This window comes from Gobio gobio, assembly GCF_949357685.1.
Source record: "Gobio gobio genome assembly, chromosome: 13".
NCBI classification, from domain to species: Eukaryota; Metazoa; Chordata; class Actinopteri; order Cypriniformes; family Gobionidae; genus Gobio; species Gobio gobio.
Window position 1 is genome coordinate 9,132,321 of NC_137106.1, and position 21,947 is coordinate 9,154,267.

The following is a 21,947-nucleotide window of genomic DNA, read 5'->3' on the forward strand; positions in this document are numbered from 1 at the left end:
CACTGAAAAAAAGTAAATACTGCAGAAAATATTTAACACTTTCATACATTGAATATGCTAGTTATGAGTTCAACATGCTTGAACGGAGCACGAAATTGCTTAATATTTAGAAGTAAATAGTGTTTTATATATTTACAAATTTAAAGTTTTACTGTTTAATTCAAAGATTTCATGCATAACATTGTGGTGAACAGGCGACAGGGGCATGGGCTCATTGATGTACGTGGGGAGTGATGTACTTTTTTGCAGTGCAGGGATATTCATTCAATGCTCATATTTTCATCATGAGGACACTGTCAAAGTGACAAAAATGGCATGTCCTTTTATACAGGATCCTGACATTCACTTGATAAACCTCTAGAAGTAACCTAATAATTAGAATTTCCTCTAGGATTTCCAGTGGTTGGACGCATTGATGACACTCATATTCCCATCATCACACTTTCTAAAAACGGATAACTGTATGGGACGGAAGGATGCTGCCAGATGGTAGTACAAGAGATATGCTACCACCACCACAGCTGTTAAATACATTTATTTACAATTGTTATGGTCATCTTTATTTCCTACAAATACTTCATTCTTTTTCCTGTTGGATGTTAATATTCTTCCTCCATCTCCTCTTCATCTGTCAGTGGTGCTGGTGTTTGGCTGGCCTGAGTATAAGTCAAATGTTAACGTCATTACCCTCATTAATGAATGTAACAGGTGGGAGTAGTGAACATTTAATTATGTGAAAAGAGCATAGACCCTTTTCACATTTCTGGGTTTCCGAAGCGGAAGTCGTCATAGAGAATACATTAAATATATATATATTTTTTGTGTCCTCATTTGCTCAAATAGCAAAAGAAAAACTCCACAATAGTGATTTCACAACTTTCAAAAAGAGGGAAAAAATAGAGTGAATTTGATAACGGAAGTGAAAAGAGAGAAAGATGTTAATTTTTACCATCACTCCCATAGACACTGTATTAGAAACACTCTCACAGCAGCGGTAACTTGTTTTTTGTAATTTGATGCAAAAGTGATATAATACAAAGTATTAGTGTTATAAATGTTCATATATTAAAAAAAAAAATACTAAAAATGTTGCCGGATTTACGATATTGATGACCATTAAAACACATCATCACAGTCTGTGAAAAGGGTCTATGTGGGAAAAGCTGCTGCACATTGGACACTGAATGAAATTTATTTAATATGTCAAATGTTTGTAAAGTCATTAAACCTACACTCATTAACTTTTTTTGCTTAAAGCTTTACCTGATTGAATTATGTTTTTATTTTTCCTTTTTAGCTGCTGCCATATTCTTTTTTTGCCTTTTGGATACCATGAAAATTGAACTTAATTAAAATAATTAAGAATTAAACTAACATATTGACCTGGAAGTATGCAAACATCTTTTTGTTGGGTGCTGTTGCCATGGTGAATCATAATTTCGGAGCTCCATTGATCGTGGCTTTTCATAGTTGAAGTGCATGTGCTTAACTCAGAGTCAGTCTACTCAGAGTTGATTGAACTAACTCAATTCAGCTGTTCTGAAAAACCCAAAACTCAGAGTTTCCCATCTCAGAGTAAGTCAACTCAGAGTTCAGGTTTAAACTCAGAGTTGGTTGAACCTCCTTATTGAAACGGGCCCCAGTTTATATACTTTTGTTATGGTTGATTTTGTCAGATGTAGTAACTTTTTGCTTTGTGATGTATGGAGTTCATTTTCTACTCTAAATTATGTGTACCAAGTGTAGAGATTTATGCAATCTAAGTCTATTGTTTGTAAAAAACTATATTATATGCTGATCACTGATCCCCACATAGTACATACATTCTACTAAGTCTCATTCCATCACATTTAAAATTGAACATTAGTTTATTAATGAACTTTAATTTGTGAATGAACAACTAAATTGATATGTTAGACTGCTTTATTTATTCAATATCTTGTCTGATTTATATCAAGAAAATATTAACAATTGAAATTACCTCTGAAAATCTGTGTGCTTACAAAAACTACTAAAATATACGTCAGTGCAAAGATAACGCAGTGGAGTGCATCATATTTGGGGTGGCTTTTTTCACTAAATTCAAGAAAATTGTTGTCATGCTTTAAAGGAGAACGTGTGGAGGAGTAACGGAAGTCTCAGCTAGATGCCGGTTTCCACATACTGGCTACATTCACACTGTCAGTTTTTGATTTTGACAACCGCATTTGAAATGAACCGTTCAAACAGCAACTTACAGTAGCGTCTCGAATACTGTCTGTATGAACGTGCAACGGGAGTCAAGCCCATTTTCTCTTACCAGTAATGACAGAGACCAAAGAAATATCAAAGTCTTATTACTGAAAGCAGCTTTTATATCTGGGTGGAAAGTGGAGCATTTGAGTCACGCGTAGACAACAAAACTGATGGGAGCAGCTCCGGTGGAGAACAGTGACTGGATCTAAAACTTTCAGATGACACACAGCTCATATCTCCGTCGTGCTAAGTTACCAAAAGAGAAACCACACATGAAAACCTGCAACACATGGCAGACACATTTGTGCAGAATTAAAAAAGAAGAAGAAAAAAGAACAAAAAAAGGACACAGCTTCCCGAGGAAGACTTAGGAAGTCTGTAACATGGAGAAAGCTAGCCATTAGATTTCCATTTTGTTTCAATGACAATTGCTCATCTTTGCTCATGGGTAATATAGGAATGTTTCAGGAAAACATAATGACAAAGCTGATTGGCTGGAGGAACCACAAGAACACACACACAGTTCCAAGCCCTTTACTAGTGATTATTATTTATATCTTTTTACATTTTATTATATGGTAATTTTAGCCTGACAAGCCAAAGCCACATCAAGATGTTGGGTCTGGGAACACACCATTGGCAGGGCTCAATCCGAGGGGCGGGATAAACGGTTGTTTTTCAAATTCCCTCTGCACGCAATAGGATAGCGCTACAACCAACCTGAGCAACGAAGAAGGAGATGCGGAGCTAGTTGATGGATTAAACTTTTGCCGTATCCGGTCGGCAAAACACTGAACACGTCTTCCTTTCTTAAGAATGACTTCAGTGCCGTTCTTTGTTCTTTCCTCAAAGAAAAGCTCAACTCCAAGTCTTCCAGAGTCGCGGCCAAAGCCGATTGGAAAGACCACTGTTCGCCAGCTTCTTTGTTTACGAGTAGCACGCGGAACCGACGCAACTCTGCTGTCATTATGTTAAGCCCGCCCACCGACTCTATACATGATGTGATTGGCCTGACCAGAGTTTGGTTTTTCCAGCTCGCAAGCCAAAGGAGAGTTGCTAGATGACCCGGGCTACAAATTATATTTGCTGCCGCTAGTGTGCGTATAGATTTCTAGGCAATGGTACTTTAACATTTAATCACGCATATGTTTTTTCTCTAAACTTTTGCACGTTTATTTAAGCTAATTTATTTATTAATTGTATTATTATTTCACAGTTTTACTCTAGGCTTTTCCACATATATTTATTTTAATCTCATTTATTTAGGTTTTACATTTTTATGTTAATTTACCATTCAATCATTGATTTATTTATTTTAATCTAATTCATTTATTTACTTAATTTTATACTTACCTGTCTAAGCAAATTTATAAATAAGAAATTAAGTAAATGTATTTATTTATTTAGTTATTTTATAATTTATTTTAATCGTATTTATTTGACATTTTTTTCACGTTTTTTCTCTAGACTTTTTCACGGCCCCCAGTTATAAAACCCCTGCTTCAGATAATAGGCGCGTTCGATTTTAGCACTGCACAGACCAATCACCGTCTGACTTGAAGCAGAGCATGTTAGAAATGTTGTCCGACTTGTGTCGACGTACTGTGAGAGCGTTTCGAGAGCAGACGGCTAACTCACCCAGCACAGCTTCTCAAGATCTGCTGCACAGGCTCTGATGACGGCACAGCTGTTCCATGACAACACAGTCTCACTCCCACTCGTCACATATTGACGCTTGGTCAGGACCCCTCGTCGTCACTTTTTTACGTACAGGGTACCCCTTGAAAGGCATTTTTCGACGTTAAGGGTACTGCAGTGATTCCAATGAGACACCTTTGGCGTCATACACAGACGTATTGGGCATGTGAATGTTATCATGATGTAACTATTTATATGGTTATAATTTTTCCATTATGACATGTTGGAGTATGATTCTCAATTTAATCAGCCAGCATTATTTTATTTACATTTATTGATTTGTATTTACGCTATTCAGACACGTTTGAAAGTAGCCCAACCCCGCCCCTTAACCTACCCATTTGCGTTATATGATATAAAACACAGAATATAACAGACAACATGCACACTTTATTGAAAAATGTCAAGTATTCCAACTGTTCCGAGGCCAAACGATTGATTTGTGTGAAGAAAAGACCCAAAAGCGATCTGCGTTTCCCTCCGCACCCCGGCGTCATAGTGAAGACGCTACAGGTACGGCCATACCCCTCGGCGTCAGTCTATAGACGAACTGGGAACTCCATTGCTTTCAATGGGAAACCTTTGCCGGTATTCTATCGGTATGAAATCTCGCTGAAGAAGTCTCATTCAGAATACATCGCGATGTTTGGCATCAGTGCACGTGGGCCACATGTTGGTGAGTAGCCATGAATATTTGATATAAAGTATTTTCTGTCGTTATTGATCAGATTATGTTCAGTCACTGCATTATATCTTTCATTTCCACTCAGGCTTCGCTTTTCTTTGCTTTCTAAATCAACACACCTTGCTAATAGGGCGATTAAACACTGTCACGTGACGTGCTATAGACCTTTTAAACAGTTATTCATATTTAATAATAACAACTAGTGTAGTTCCAACGTGGCATTTGTAGTAGAAGCACAATAAAAACAACCTTAGTTGTAATGTGATGATTGTTGTAAATAGACAGTATCCACAACACTTACCATGCTTTTTAATGCCTTTTAATGTAAAATCCAAATATTGTGATGTAAATAGTACTTTGTCCTGTATATAATGTATCTGTTATATATTATGACTTTTTCTCTTTTTTTTTTTTTTTTACCTGAAACGACCAAAAGGGCCTTTCGGACTCAGTCAGCCCATTCTTGTTCATGGAAAAGTAATGGAGAAGACCGAAAGCAGCAACAGCAAATATTTGCAATGGTAAGTATGTGTTGGTTTGAACTCTTTATCAAGCATTTGTTATTTCTTAAACATATTCTTACAAACCCCATGGCTCAATCAGTGAGAACATGTTCTCAAAGTCTTAATAATTCACAAGATTTAACAAACTGTCAAATTCATATGATACTCGTACATATTTGTACAAATACTCATACATAATCCTGCAGCTTTTACTCCGACTCCTGCCATTGGCTACAGCCTCAATTCCTGTACATATTTATCATGATTTTTGTAAATCAGTTGCTCCCCTTCTTGGAAAGCAGTCCCAGAAAGAAAAGTTTATATTAGGTCCAATGTATTCTTTAAAATGATTACAAATTGGGCCATTGGGGAGGTCTCTTCACACCTCATGACCTACCTCTGTTTGCAAGAGCGGAAATGCTCACATAACATCAGATATTCAATTATTTTGTCATCAGTTGCACTGCTGATAACGTCCTGTTTGCATGTAAATAATTTACGTGATCAAAAGATCAAGTAAATAATCAACATTTTTAAACAAATTCATATGTGCTACTAAAAATATACTTTTAATAATGGAAATGCACACCTATCAGTGAACTTGTTTCATAAATGTATTTAACATTTAATTATGCAACACTTTTTAAAGAAAGAAACAGTTATGTATGAAACTTGCATGCAATGTAATGAAATTTCCTTTCTTTCTGTTTTGCAGGATTACTTGCAGATTACTTTTATGAGCCAACCCTCACAAGAGCTACTAGTTAGTTGTAGTGAATCTTGCCGTAATCAGGTAAATAATATTTTTAGTATATCAGTATTTACTCATGAAATGCTCCCCTGAATTGTATGTAAATTCATTTTATTGTAACTGTCTTAATGTATATGTTTCAAAAACAATAGTAATTGCACATAAAGTAAGTGAGACTTTCTTGTTTTACAGCAGAGAAGAAAGACCAGACCCTTATATCGAAGCAAGCTAATCGAATAAGTCCTTTGTTTAGGGTGAGGAAGGAACATGGCCATCTTGTGCCCAAAGACGACAGAAAAGTGCGCAAGTCCATTGGTATGTCTTGTATTGATGTATTGTCTTGCTTTAATATGTAGTACAGAATTTGATGTTGATCTCTCAAAGGACAGCTGTGATCATTCTTTCTATACTCTGATAAAATACACACCATTATTCATGTCTAAATCTTTTTATAACTCCTAAAATTAGCAAATTAGGTTCTGTATCTTGGATTTATCTAAAATGGTAAATATTTGTTTCCCTTTTTGATACAATTATTATTAAAATGATTGCCTTTTAGCATAAAGGCTGGAACACTTTTGGCCTTCAATTCTTAAAAATGGCACCGTCTGTTTGTCTTAGATAAAAGCAGACATGTATTGAAGGGTTAAAAAAAGCATTTAGTTGGTATAAACTCCAGGTATTTCTCTATTGTTTTGTAGACCATGGGTGGTTCTGTGTAGCTTTGGAAGATAATGAGTTGTGGCATATATTAGGAATCAAATAGTAAATGTTCTTTGAATTATGTGAAATATCTGGTTAGTTTTTTGGCTTGAAACAAGGCTTTATACTCCACAGACTAAAACACATTGCATTTGTGTTTTAAGATGGATAGCAAGAGAAGGCACACACTTCAGAAGATTCTACAGGAAAAGACTAATGTGCAGCCAAGGAGGAATACAAGAGGCAAAAACTCCAGTCTCTGAGAACTATGCATGGCCATGGGTGCTTCATAAGCATGGTAAGTCTTGTGCCTCTGTACCTATTGTATTGCCTTATTTTAACAATTTTACATTGTGCAGGCTATCACAAGTGATGCTCTTGAAACAAGTGACAGAAGAGTATGTTGTCTTAAAAGAAATGTAGCATCGCTGGCAAAGGCTAAGAAGAGACCATGCCTTTCTAAAATATATTTTTAAAGATCTGCTGTTTAAAAGGTTGCTGTTGATATGGGTAAAATATTTTTTTGTCAGTACTTGGCTAATATAATGTGCTGCAATATTATATACATAATGCTTCAATGTGTATATTATATAATGTACTGACTGCGGCTTTGTAAATTTAAATTAGGAATGGGCAAATCTGGGCCTTTTGAAATGGAGAGTTTACCTCCAAGACTAATCGAGCATGCCTGGAATTTGTAACTAAAGTCTTCAGGTTTACTTATAGATAATTATAGGCAGGTGGGTTTGAGGTTGGAGCTAAATCTGCAGGACAATGGATGCTGAGGCCCAGAGTAGCCAACCACTGCTTAAATCATGCAGAACATATGCTAACCTGACTACATTAAACTTAATTTGAATTGTGTTTTTTCTTTTACTTTTAGACCAGGACTGGAGAATGCCTGACAATGGGATGTTACAACTTCTTCCTCTGGTTGAGAAAAGGCTACACCACATCAGTGACCACATCATCTGTTTATCAGTTATACACTGTAGGGTACAAGTGGGCAAACTGTTTAGAAGAAGAAGAACAGGATAGAACATGAAAATGATAGAGGGAAGAGCAAGAAACCAGTCTAGCTGTGATAATGAATTATTATTTTTCAACACAATATCAAATCTGTTTTCTGTATCATAGTTGACTGTATTGGATTCTGTGGCACTCATTTGTGTGGCTTCAGCAGCTGTGAATGGATTAATATGATGTTAATGTATTTTTGAAGACCCATTTTTATTTATCTTGAATCTAATTTTTCTTTATGCTACTTTATCAACTGTATACTGTATCCTCCAATAAAGAGTTGAGTGATAAATTATGGTGAATATTGTGTATGGTGTTTTTAAAGGAAATACACATTTTATGAGTTGATTTAGGTTATCAAAGTAATTAACAATATTATTATACTTGAAACATAAAAAATTTTCATCTGGTTATATTATATTTGGTACAACAATGCACCAAAAAGTTGTATTTGCATGCTGTGACAATACGCCAGTTTTCAGTGAAATAAAGGGAAGGATTTCAAACACTTCAAGCTTAACTGACGATGATCCATGTTGATAAATCCGGTACATCTACTACTGCAATAAAAATTAAAGCATGCACATTACCGATGTCAGGTACGTGAAAATACATACAATTTTGGCAATGTCTCTTTTGTTATTTTACTTAATGGTGCATTGTCCCATATTTAATAATAATAGTGAAGTGTAAATCTAAATAGTTTTTGTTTACACTGGAAACTGGATAATGGCAAGTTGTTGTGGGTTCATCCATTATATTTATGGGTGTTTATCCATAAAAGAAAATAAATATTAATAATTATATTACATTTCTTTCAAATATTTCTGTATTTCATCAGATGGTCTCACAATACCCATCAAAACCTAATACAAGCATGATGTTAGAATAGAAAAGAGAAAATACTCTGATATTTAAATGTGACTCAAAGTTTGTTGTCCATGATGAGGAAAATAGATCTGTGTATGTTGTACTGCCCTTCCGCCCTCAGGGACCCAGTAGAGGCCCCTGGAAGGGCAAAAAAAGCACATTTCAAATGGCTGTTACTCAAAGTCTGGTTAGCGTATCACAGAGAAAATTGGCAGGACAACTGCTTATGCTATGTTTACTAAATAATGTTGGGCACAGTTTTCAGACAGATATGGAAAGCTGGCATAAAGGTTTTCTAAAAGTGCTCACAGTAAAATATCAAATTTCAGCCTGCCCCTCATATATGTCATAAAGGTTTACACAATGAACATAATTAGATATCCAGTTGTCCATTAAAGATGTCATTTACTTAACATTTATTGTCTCATTATTAAACGTTTTAAACTACATTACCCATATACCTTTGTCAGTGTATCAATGCAATGGGAAACATGGCGCTGTAGTTCATTGAAGTGTGCAGAAATGCTTAGGGTTAGGGTTGGGATCTCGGTAAAGGAGTAATTTCTCACAACATAGCGACACTTTATAGTTAACTTAACGTATTACTAACGTAACAATAACACCAAAACATACTTTGTAACATGAAACGCCGTTTTATATCGGTTAAAAGATAGTCCAATCACAGCGAGTTCTGCGATAAAGTCCTAGCCAATGACAACGCAGCAGAACAGAGGCGTCACACTTACTTGTCCATTTATGGAAAATGATGACAGATCTCATCCGGTTCCAACTGAAGGGATATCCTTAAATATTTAATATTTAGGCTGCTAAATATTTATTTCTTCTAATTAATTAATACAACTCACATTTTAAAAACAAAAATCTCCTTTGTGTGGTTAAACTGATGCATAAATCTCTCTCTCTCTCTCTATATATGTGTGTGTATGTATATATATATATATATATTAGATCACTTCTTTATGCCATCGTTCACCATCTGAACTCTTGGAATTAAAATAAATGTAACAAAAGCATAATGAATGCACACAATTTTGTAAGCATATTCCAATATTTAATGTCAAACAGTTTAAATACAAATGTAGCGGCCAAACTACTGCACAACAGTATAAAATAACCATGCTGCGGTACAAATAAAAGAAATGAGGTTAAACTTTATCTGAAAATATATTGGTTTCTTGCCTTTAAGAAATAAATAGGCAAAAACATTAAGAACATTTTACATTCTCAACTTTAAAACTATATAAACTATATCCTTGTGATTATTGTTCACTTCTATTGTAACTAAATGAAAGGCCAATTCAAATAGTTAATGATTATTATAAATGTTAACCATTTTCAGTAAGAAAATGCTTTAATAAAATACATTCATGTTACATTTACATTAGCAAGGTAGTGATATAATGATACCATATATTTAGTTATGGTGGACATTTACTATAGTGAATACTATCCCACTGTAATAAAAGGTTTAATGAATACATATTGATTTCAAAAGGTGTTCACTCTCACTATCTTCATTTGTTCAAACAAACACTGTTATACAAATGCACATATATGCAAATATACAAATGCAGATATATACATTGGAATATAGCATCATGAAGTCGATGGCAATAAATATGTCCTTTACTAAAACTCCTGATGAGCACTGATGCTTTTTTGATAAAGGCATAAGCAGACATCAAGTACAGTTTATGAATATTGGTTCTGCATATATCGAAGAGATCATGAGGAGGAGTGGTACTCCACGTGAAGACTTAGAGAAACTGTGACATAGCAAAGGGTGCACCTCACTGGACATATCCTACGCATGCCCAAACAACAACACCCCAAAACAGTTATGAAGTGGACACCACCAGGAAGACGCAGGAGACAGGGAAGACCAAGGAAGACATGAGACAGATGTTTCGCCAAGACCTGAAGAATGCAGGTGTTCCATGAGAAGATGTGAAGAACGTGGCCACAGATCGAATATGTTGGAGGACACATGTTGCCCAGTGTGCCCAGGACAGGACATGATGATGATGTTGTTGTTGTCCCTTTACATAACTGTAGGATTTCCTTCTGTAAAAAGTGTTGCATAATTAAATGTTAAATACATTTATGTAACAAGTTCACTGATAGGTGTGCATTTCCATTATTAAAAGTATATTTTTAATAGCACATATGAATTTGTTTAAAAATGTTGATTATTTACTTGATCTTTTGATCACGTAAATTATTTACATGCAAACAGGACGTTATCAGCAGTGCAACTGATGACAAAATAATTGAATATCTGATGTTATGTGAGCATTTCCGCTCTTGCAAACAGAGGTAGGTCATGAGGTGTGAAGAGACCTCCCCAATGGCCCAATTTGTAATCATTTTAAAGAATACATTGGACCTAATATAAACTTTTCTTTCTGGGACTGCTTTCCAAGAAGGGGCGCAACTGATTTACAAAAATCATGATAAATATGTACAGGAATTGAGGCTGTAGCCAATGGCAGGAGTCGGAGTAAAAGCTGCAGGATTATGTATGAGTATTTGTACAAATATGTACGAGTATCATATGAATTTGACAGTTTGTTAAATCTTGTGAATTATTAAGACTTTGAGAACATGTTCTCACTGATTGAGCCATGGGGTTTGTAAGAATATGTTTAAGAAATAACAAATGCTTGATAAAGAGTTCAAACCAACACATACTTACCATTGCAAATATTTGCTGTTGCTGCTTTCGGTCTTCTCCATTACTTTTCCATGAACAAGAATGGGCTGACTGAGTCCGAAAGGCCCTTTTGGTCGTTTCAGGTTAAAAAAAAAAAAAGAGAAAAAGTCATAATATATAACAGATACATTATATACAGGACAAAGTACTATTTACATCACAATATTTGGATTTTACATTAAAAGGCATTAAAAAGCATGGTAAGTGTTGTGGATACAGTCTATTTACAACAATCATCACATTACAACTAAGGTTGTTTTTATTGTGCTTCTACTACAAATGCCACGTTGAAACTACACTAGTTGTTATTATTAAATATGAATAACTGTTTAAAAGGTCTATAGCACGTCACGTGACAGTGTTTAATCGCCCTATTAGCAAGGTGTGTTGATTTAGAAAGCAAAGAAAAGCGAAGCCTGAGTGGAAATGAAAGATATAATGCAGTGACTGAACATAATCTGATCAATAACGACAGAAAATACTTTATATCAAATATTCATGGCTACTCACCAACATGTGGCCCACGTGCACTGATGCCAAACATCGCGTTGTATTCTGAATGAGACTTCTTCAGCGAGATTTCATACCTATAGAATACCGGCAAAGGTTTCCCATTGAAAGCAATGGAGTTCCCAGTTCGTCTATAGACTGACGCCGAGGGGTATGGCCGTACCTGTAGCGTCTTCACTATGACGCCGGGGTGCGGAGGGAAACGCAGATCGTTTTTGGGTCTTTTCTTCACACAAATCAATCGTTTGGCCTCGGAACAGTTGGAATACTTGACATTTTTCAATAGTGTGCATGTTGTCTGTTATATTCTGTGTTTTATATCATATAACGCAAATGGGTAGGTTAAGGGGCGGGGTTGGGCTACTTTCAAACGTGTCTGAATAGCGTAAATACAAATCAATAAATGTAAATAAAATAATGCTGGCTGATTAAATTGAGAATCATACTCCAACATGTCATAATGGAAAAATTATAACCCAATAAATAGTTACATCATGATAACATTCACATGCCCAACACGTCTGTGTATGACGCCAAAGGTGTCTCATTGGAATCACTGCAGTACCCTTAACGTCGAAAAATGCCTTTCAAGGGGTACCCTGTACGTAAAAAAGTGACGACGAGGGGTCCTGACCAAGCGTCAATATGTGACGAGTGGGAGTGAGACTGTGTTGTCCATGAATGGCCAGATTCACAGCATGACAACAATCACTGGTGTTTCGTGTTTATTCTAACACTTAAAGTTCCACTGACGCTCACAAATCTGTGTTTTATAACAGTAAAAGCTCATTTCATGTAATTGTAATATTGTGTCATGTTTATCAAAATAAAACTCATAAAAAAACAGACCCCACTTCAAGGGTATTTGAATAATGTACAAACAGACGCTGTATTAAGCAGTACATAAATGCTGAAAGAAAACGTCTCTGAAACGTCTTTGTATTTGACAAATATTGCATTTATTTCACTTCAGCTGTGGTAAAGTGTGCAAACACCATGCAAGCGTCACTACGGGAAGCAGAAAGTGTCCAACTTCACGTCTCTGTTTTCAGCTCATCCCCGACTGCAAGCGCATCCGGTCAAACATACCTAATAATAAAAACCATTAACAATAATTGAGCACCAATAATAAATACGCACCAAATCAGAAGGATCCTCTGAAGGATCACGTGACACTGAAGACTGGAGTAATGATGCTGAAAATTCAGCTTTGATTCACAGGAATAAATTATATTTAAAATATAAATGTAAACGTTCTTTAATTTGTAGTATTTCCCAATATCATTATCATTTTTTTACCAAATAATGCAGCCTTGTTGAGCATGAGAGACTTCTTTCAAAAGCATTTAAAAATCGTATTCCAAACGGACTAGAAGTGTATTTCACTTGTCAAGTTGACTATTCAGATCAGACAATGTGACAAGATGCAGAACTAATCGACACGCTGACCAGTCCCCAGTGCAACCCCTACAGGGAAGTTGCGAGCGAGAGGGAAGGGGCTTTTTAGGCGGGGTTCGGCACGCAGACTCCTTCCCACAAGCCTTGCTGTAGCCCTGCGATGCTCTAATGAAAACAACAGATGCCAGATGTGGCTCGAAATTGCCAATGATGAGCTGATTTTGCCAAGCATCTCCATCAACAGTATTACGATGCAGCCTAGTTGGGTCTAATCTTGTAGACAGCAATAAAACAGGTGGTTCAACAGAAGCCAAGCTCCCCGACATACCAGGGCTTACAACAACAGGCATCATCTCTGACAGATAAAGCTAGCCAGAAATCCATGTGTGAAGCAGCACCTTTCTGTGATATCTTAAGTCGCACTGTTCCCAATAAAGTTAATCTTGGCCAGTGCCCATGTGAGCAGACAGATCTGTTTATTCTGCTCCGGTAGACAGAATGAAAGCTGGCCTTGCTGTGAGCAGCCCCGCGGACGACAATTGATTTACGCCTACAGACATTCAACTGAAAAATATTACTGCTGGATTCTCTAAAATCACACTTACGAAGAAAATGGGGAAAAGGATAAAAGGTTGCATCACTTCAGTCGGTTACACAGGTAATGTATACATAACTTACCCAGCGTGCATCAGTGGCAGCTGATGCAAAAAGAAGGCCACTTTCGGTATTGATGAAATGCTATATTAACTCTTTCCCCACCAGCGTTTTTGAAAAAAACTATTTTTTGATCATTTTCACAAACTTTCATGGCCCCCAGAATATTTAATTGAATGAATATCTGAACATGCAATTTATCAAAATAAATAACAGAGCCACTGCTTAAAAAAAATGTTCTAGCTTCATGGATTCTTTTTTATTAACATTTGAATGTGGGTGTGTTTCATTAAAAAAAGCAACATTTTGAGCAAAAAGCTGAAAAAATTATGTTTTTGTCAAAGATTACATCAGGATCATAGTCAGAATGATGATCAAAACAAAGATGGAGTCGATCGAGTCAACACCCCCAAAGCTTCACAGTCCTAATAGCTCGTCCTGGGTCGACTTTTTATACGGTAACATAGGCAGTTTTAATTAAGGCAGTGTCTACTAAGTGTACACTAAGGGAAAATAAAATTTTCTTAGCGATAGATGATATATTTACACTAAGTGCAAATAGCTGTGGATGCTATTTACTAAGTGAAAATAGTGATATATTCTATTTACACTAAGTAAAAGTAGCATTTATTTGTCAAAATAAAGTATAAATAGCATCTAATTACTATTTACACATACTGCAGAGTGTAAATGATTATAATTATTACATATATTAAATGGATGCAGCCTTAATGCGACCATAAACGCGCTCCCTACCCCTACCCAATAAAAAAAACGTTATTATTATTATTAAACATTTCATTAGGCACTTTATTTCCACTTTTAGAACATTTTCTTAATTTTTATTTAAAGTATGTGATGGGAAAAGGCAAAAAGCGGATTCGAACCCGGGTCAATCGCGTCAAAAGCTTGTTCCACGAGCCTCTACGCTCTACTGACTACACCACTGAAGACGTTGAAAAACATGCATCTTTTTTTTATCTTATTTGGGCTAACCACGAATTGTTAGGCGGAGCTAGTGCGAATAGCACTTGCCAACAAGGCACGCTATTTGCACTTGTGCTGTTTAAGGTTGATAATCGTGTTATTTTACATATGCATCTGCTTACATATGCTATCGCTTGTTTCTGCTTCTTCTTCGCCTGTGTTTTGATCTGGAGATTCTGTCAAAGCGCCTCCTACTGTATAACAGTGGAAACATGGAAATCTGGACATTTCTGTCAATGGGAAAGAGTTAAAAGCAACAAAAAATGCTCATGGCAAAAACAAGTAAACAACTAATGTCCAAAATAATCTTCCATGTACGAATGCATCTATAAATGCCGGGTTTACATAATTATAAACAAGACTGAAATCAAATTCACCAACCCACATTTAATCTTTTTAGTTCTTTAATTTTCATTTCAGTCACTTTCTTGCAGTTCTTTTTATTCACTCCATCATCAGGCCTAATTCTACCTTCATGGTTTGTATTAGAGGACATTTATAAACAAGATAATCCTGACCCCTGATGCTCGTCCCTGACTTAACATCACCTCAGCACTGTAGCGTCATCCCCTGCCAGCTCTCTCACCCACGTGAAGCGTCTCCCTGCAGATGAGCCTCGATGTGGGAGGGCGCTCTGTCATGCTGATGTGCTGCGCTTTTGAATTCACTGTAGGATTCGTTTCACGCATGCAGCCTTATCCTCTCTCCACAGACGAAAAGCTTCCATTGCTTTCATAAAAAAAATCTTAATGTTTCCCTACATTCTTTAATTTATGAATTCAGTCTGTTCCATTTCTAAGGGCCTAAATACAATCGTTTTGGTGCAGCAGGTGAACAAGAGATGAACTTCCAGATTGTTACACCAAAATGGAGATGAAGGGGCAAGGAAACAGACAGCTAGATTCAAGACGCTGTGGAAGAATACGTTTGACAGGTGACATTTTCAGTATGCGAGCATCGCATCTTCATGGAATTCACCGAAGGGAAGAAAGCTTTTGTATTTGCTACACTTGTAACCCTTCCCCTGTCTCTTGATGAAAGCTTAAACGCAACAGTATCTTTATACATTCCACACAGTCCCTCAAAACAAATCCCCACACATCAAGCAAAGGAGGCTGTGCAAACAAAACACAGGAGAGCTTAGGTTTATGTAATCACTGATCACACCAGAGATGCATTCTTTTGCACATTCAAAAACCTCTTATACATCAAAGCAGCCTAGCTTTGGTCCACCCTTTCTAACCTTTGATTGGAGAGTTGTGCGTTTGCCGACATAAATGGATAGGGGTATGTTCACACTGTAGAATACGGTTGACTTGTCTTGTATTTGAGTCATTAAAACGATTATGTTTACACAGTTGTTGATGGGGAAACCTCATGCAAAAGAACATGTGCTTAATACACAAGGGAGTGACAACCACACTCTATAACCCAGCGCTTCTCAAAGTGTGGCATGTGCACATGTATTGCGGGGGGGGGAAACAGCCATTGCAACAACGTTCAAGTGCGTTTATAATATGGTTCCACTGAATCGTTCTATGTGAAGCCTGACATAGAGGTTTCTTTGGCATAGTAAAGCACCTCTTTGGTGGATGGAATCACAAGCTGATATTGTGAATGCCAGGTTGTTGGGCTGGCGTGGCTGTCCTGTTGTGATACATGGCTCTGCAGTTCTGCAATTGGTTATTATTGGCGTTCCGGGCCGAGAAGACAAGTACAAGAAGTACCCCGGGACAAAAAGCGCCTTTGATTTTATTTTCCTCTAAACCACTAGATGGCACACAAACCTGCCGCAGCACTTTCCAAAACATCCGCTTTTCAAGATGCACATGGAAATTTAGCTGTTCCATGACACGATAGTGGGCAACAAGTTGATTCTGTGCTAATTTGATCTAATATTTGATGTTTTTTTAAATGTTGTAGATTTAAGTAGTAAAAGAATCGATAAACATATTGAATATATTTTGAGACTTCAGGTCTCAAGAAGGTCTTCTTAATGATTTTCAGTATTGTTCAGGGTAATTAAAGCAACAGTTTTTGGTAACGCTTTAGATTACGGCCCGGAAAGTACTGCGTAAGTAAAGAGAATTTACAGCATAATTTTCGGTAATTATAGTGTAACTATAAAGTAAGTACGTGTAGTTATAAGGAAACAATATGTATTGGGGGAATAAAGGGGTAACTATCAGGAAAATTAACTCATTATTTATTCTGTAAGTATTTTTTAATTAAGGGGTAATTATCCATATATTTACAGGGTAAGTATGAATCTGCGGGCTGTAAATTAAAGTGGTTCTTGTTCCCCTCTTGTTCCGTGTAGTTACAGGGTAAGTACAATAAACAACACATACAAAATCTGATATCACTGAAATATTTATTTAAAAAACAACTTAATCCAGAACAGATTTGACACTTCTTATTCAATTTTTTTTAAATAAACTTTTCATTTCAAATAATAACGTCGGGACAGAAAGAGGCAGTTTTTGCCCATTTTTGCTTCTCCTGCTTTTTCCTCTTGTTCCTCTTCTTCTTTATCGTTATTTCCACTGATAGATCTTAAGAAGAATCCCAGGTCTTTTGATATTTTGTATTATTATTTATTAAAATAAAAAGTACACCAAGAAATGCTCTCATATTTACTAATCTTTTCGCATCCGATCAGCTGTTACCAGCACGTGTGTGAGTAAAGAAGCTTTCAGATTTCATGACATTCTCGCGCAAGTTTCATCTGAAACACACGGGAGATAGTCAACAGTTTAAACATTTTAAATATTGTTATTTTTCTCACAAACACTTATCGTTTCACTTCAGAAGACATTGATTCATCCATTGGGATCGTATGGATTACTGTAGTTATTGCTGTATGTGCTGTTTGAAGTTTTGATGTCAAGGACGAAAAAGTAGAGGAACAAGACGAGAATAAAGCCAAGCAAGAGAAACGAATAAATGTTGTAAATCTGTTTTAAAAAACGTATTTTTTAAATAAAGGTTTCCGAGTGATATCAGATTGTGTACGTGTTTTTATTGTACTTACCCTGTAACTACACGAAACAAGAGGGGAACAAGAATCACTTTAATTTACAGCCCGTAGATTCATACTTACCCTGTAACTACATGGATAATTACCCCTTAATTAAAAAAATTGTTAAATTGTTATGTTAATTTTCCTGATAGTTACCCCTTTATTCCCCCAGTATTACTTTCCCTTATACCTACACGTACTTACTTTATAGTTACACTATAATTACCGAAAATTATGATGTAAATTCTCTTTACTTGCGCAGTACTTTCCGGGCCGTAATCTAAAGCGATACCTAGTTTTTCATTAATGGAAGAATGTGTATTTATTTTATTTATTATAGGTATTTTGAGGTAAAAAGCACATATGCTGTTGGGGCAAAAGACACAATAATTAACATGATGATAAACTGTTGGATGACTTTTCCATGATCATATATTAGGTTGGGTGTCCACTTTAGACAATCACCAAATTTATAATGAAACAATCAAATTTAAAAATATATATATATTCTGTATATAATCATATCATGTAATAAAATATAATGTATTATTAGTACTGTAAATCTATATTGAATTGTTATGGGATCTCCTTCAATACTTTTAGAATATTTACTTTAAGTAATTTTGTTCCTGTATTTTTAAAATAAAACTAATTATTTATTTATTCTGTATTTTTAAAATTAACAGTATTTATTGAACAAAATTTATTATTTTATTTATCGAAATAAACAGAAAACAGTACAAACTTTGCTAAAGTGATTTTTTGGAACAAGTATTGGCTTAGACATTTTAAAAAACTTTATTATTTTAGCTAAAGTAAAATCTATTGCTACACAGATATTCAACACAAACACACACACACACGTTGGGTTTTCATGTTTTATGGGGACTTTCCATAGGCGTAATGGTTTTTATACCGTACATACCGTATATTCCGTATACCCCCCTACACTGCCCCTGCCCCTAAACCTACCCATCACAGGAGACATTCTGCATTTTTACATTTTCAAAAAACATCACTTAGTCTGATTTATAAGATGTTTTCCTCATGGAGACCAAAAAATGTACCCACAAGGACGAGGATTTCGGATATTGCCATCTTTGTGGGGACATTTTGTCCCCATAACGTAGGGATTACCAGTCCACACACACACACACACACGTTCAAAACTCACAACTGCATTTTCATCAAAGCCCTGCTGTGTGTGTATAGAACCGAAATGGACAACTAGTTGTCAGTCCCTTCATACAGTGTGAGAGCTGCTATCAAATATATCCTATAAATTACGACAGAGAACGTGCCTGGAACGTTCTTATTTGGTTCCCCCGAAAAATAACCAAATAGGAACCATATATGACCATATAAATAACCATAAATGGGAACGTTAGGGGACATTCTGTGTTTGCTGGGGCATATGAGCTGTGTGTCATTTGAAGGTTTTAGATCCAGTCACTGTCTTGCACCGCGGAGCTGCTCCTCTCAGTTTTGTGCTCTATGCACGACTCAAATGCTGCGCTCTTTACTCCAATATAAAAGCCGCTGTCAGTTAATAAAGACTTCACGGATGAACTCACACCTCAGTCGGACTCTCAAATGTGATAAGGCATCACCCTCTTTGATATTGCTTTAGTCATTGTCACTCTGGTTACAGAAAGTCACAAATATAAGGGCTTGAAATCAATTGAAAGTTCATACAGGCAGTATACTCAAGACACTATTGTAAGCTGCTGTATGAACAGGACATTTTGAGAATCACACCTGTAAGTGACTGTGGTTTTCAATCTCAAACACTGACAGTAGCCCCTACAGGTTTGGAAAGACAATAAAAGTGACTTCAGCTGAACAATGAGACCATTTTCTTTTAGAGCAGCTGTGCAGAAATCAACTGTTTGAATCTTGGAATCATTTTCCTGTTATCACTGCTTTTGAAACAATCTGTATTGTATGAAGTGCTATATAAATAAAGATGGCTTGACATGACAAGCAAACAAAAATGAATTGTCATTCCTAGTCCTTTGACTTAAAACCAAATGTAAAGAAGTCCAGGATTCAGTGTGTTTTGGTCTGTGTAGCACAAGTAAACAGGAGGTGATGAATGTGACCGAGCTCTGCATTATTGATTTTGTGTGATCCGCCTAGTTTTAAGAAGCATTAGTCTTTAAGAACCCAGCAATCAGCTGGTTTTGAAGGGGTATTCATTTGGATTTGAAATATTTTGAGACGCACATCTGCTCATGGGCCATTGATCAGTGAGCCAAATTCATAGTCCTCCTAGCCTTAGATCAATACATTCAGTTTTTCCATATATTTTAGTGACTAACGTTGGCTCTTTCTGACAACCTCCCCACCTCTTAGCTCAGTTTTCCCATTATTCAATTTCTCACTTTTCCCCCCACTCCATATCACCAGACGGAAGCTGGGTTATGATCCAGTACGCTGAAACTATTTGAGCAGTGGAGACATCAAAGCTGCTGGAGTTGTAGTATGTCACCGGATTGCATCAGGACTGGAAACTGCAAGACCACCCTTCAGCCCATCGTGCTCCTCAACATACTGGGTGTTAATAGAAAAAAAATAATGTAAAGGTGCAGGAAAAAAAACAGCCTTTCAAGCATTAGAAGTCCCTCCATGTGATGGCCTGGTAGGAACATATTTGTCAAAGTGAGAGGTTGTGGCAAGCAGCGAGGCAGAGGGACCGTGGAAACAGGTTGAGGAAACAGGTGGCGTGATAATAATGCGCAACAGCTGCGCAACGCACCGGTCTCGTGTCTCACGGAGGAGCTCGGATGCATAAAAGGAGGGGTAAAGGACGGGAGAGGACCAGGCCTGGGGCCTCATTTATAAAACTTTGCGTAGGATTTGCTTCAGAAGAGGCGTGCGGATGAAACATAGGACGTGCGTATGCACAGAAATATTTGGATTTATAAAACCGTGCGCACGCACATCCTACGCAGTTTTCCCTTAATAAATCACAATCAATTCTAAATGTAGCGCAGCTTTTGCGGCTTCATGTCACGCCCATAGTTGCCCATAAATAGTCCGTGAAACGCCTACAAGTTAATATTCATAATTTGAGAAATCATGGCAAACACAAAGAGGAAATAAAAAAAAACGTAACTTCACTCAATGTGAAGTAGAAGTTATCGTTGGCGAGGTGGAAAAGAGGAGAAAAATTTAGTTTGGAGGGCACAGTGTGGGCATTACTAATGCCAAAAAGGCACTTGAGTGGCAGAAGGTTGCAGACGCCGTAAATGCTGTCGCCTCACAACCTCGGACCATGGCCGAAATAAAGAAATGGTCGGACATCAAAGTCGAGGCAAAAAAGCATCTAGCGCTCCATCGCCAGAGTGTGTCTGCCACGGGTGGGGAAGAGGGGACACCGGAGCTGACCCCTCTTGATGAGAGACTCACTTGAACCACGAATGCACAAAAAAAAGAGGAGTTTTGTGGTTTAAATTAAAAAAAGTTACAAATCCTTCCCCTGCGGGTCAATTTGACCCCCATAGGAATGAATGTAATGCGAGGAATGCTTCAGTATACATCGGAAATGCTCAAAAAAATTCAAACCAAATATGCTAAAACTACCAAAAATTATTTTATAATTTCTACATGTGTATCAATGCATACTGAAGAGAAACTGACTTTAGGACCCAGCGGAACAGCTCATTTGCTCCATATAGAGCTGTAATGCTGCGTTCACACCAAACAAGAATTGAGCGTCTACTGCGTCTAGTTGGACGCTTGAACATTTTAAATCCATTCACGCGTCCACAGCGAATTGAACGCGCGTATAAATCGAGCGTTTGAAGCGAAATAGACACCACTCATAAACAGTGTTGGGAATAACGGCGTTATATATAGATAAACGGCGTTACTAACGGAATTACTTTTTTCAGTAACGAGTAATCAAACGAATTACTGTTTCTTCCGTTACAACGCCGTTAGCGTTACTGAGAAAAAAAAATGCGGCGTTACTATAATTGAGCTCACTGAAGCGGCTTTCATCCGAACAGGCTCTCTGTCAGTCGGACCTGCAACGCGTGTGTGTGTGTGTGTGTGTGCTCGTGCCATCCATGCGTGTTGGGGGTTGGGTTGGGTGGTACACATAACTGATGATGATTGGTGGGTGGGAGACAAGGTTGAAGTTGATAGGTTGAGTTCACACACACACACACACC

The 21,947-nt window shown here is 36.8% G+C and overlaps 1 protein-coding gene and 1 long non-coding RNA gene across 2 annotated transcripts in view; one reads left to right on the plus strand and one right to left on the minus strand.

Moving 5' to 3' along the window:
- The window catches only part of alk (ALK receptor tyrosine kinase), a gene marked incomplete at both ends in the record, with an annotated part of 709,791 nt that overhangs the window by 198,958 nt on the left and 488,886 nt on the right, over positions 1-21,947 (minus strand). The gene's annotated exons all lie outside the window — the stretch shown is intronic.
- On the plus strand, positions 4,718-7,538 carry LOC307136655. Its single transcript, XR_013817817.1, has 5 exons — positions 4,718-5,139; positions 5,837-5,914; positions 6,065-6,187; positions 6,739-6,872; positions 7,458-7,538. It is a non-coding gene; the product is annotated as an uncharacterized lncRNA (long non-coding RNA).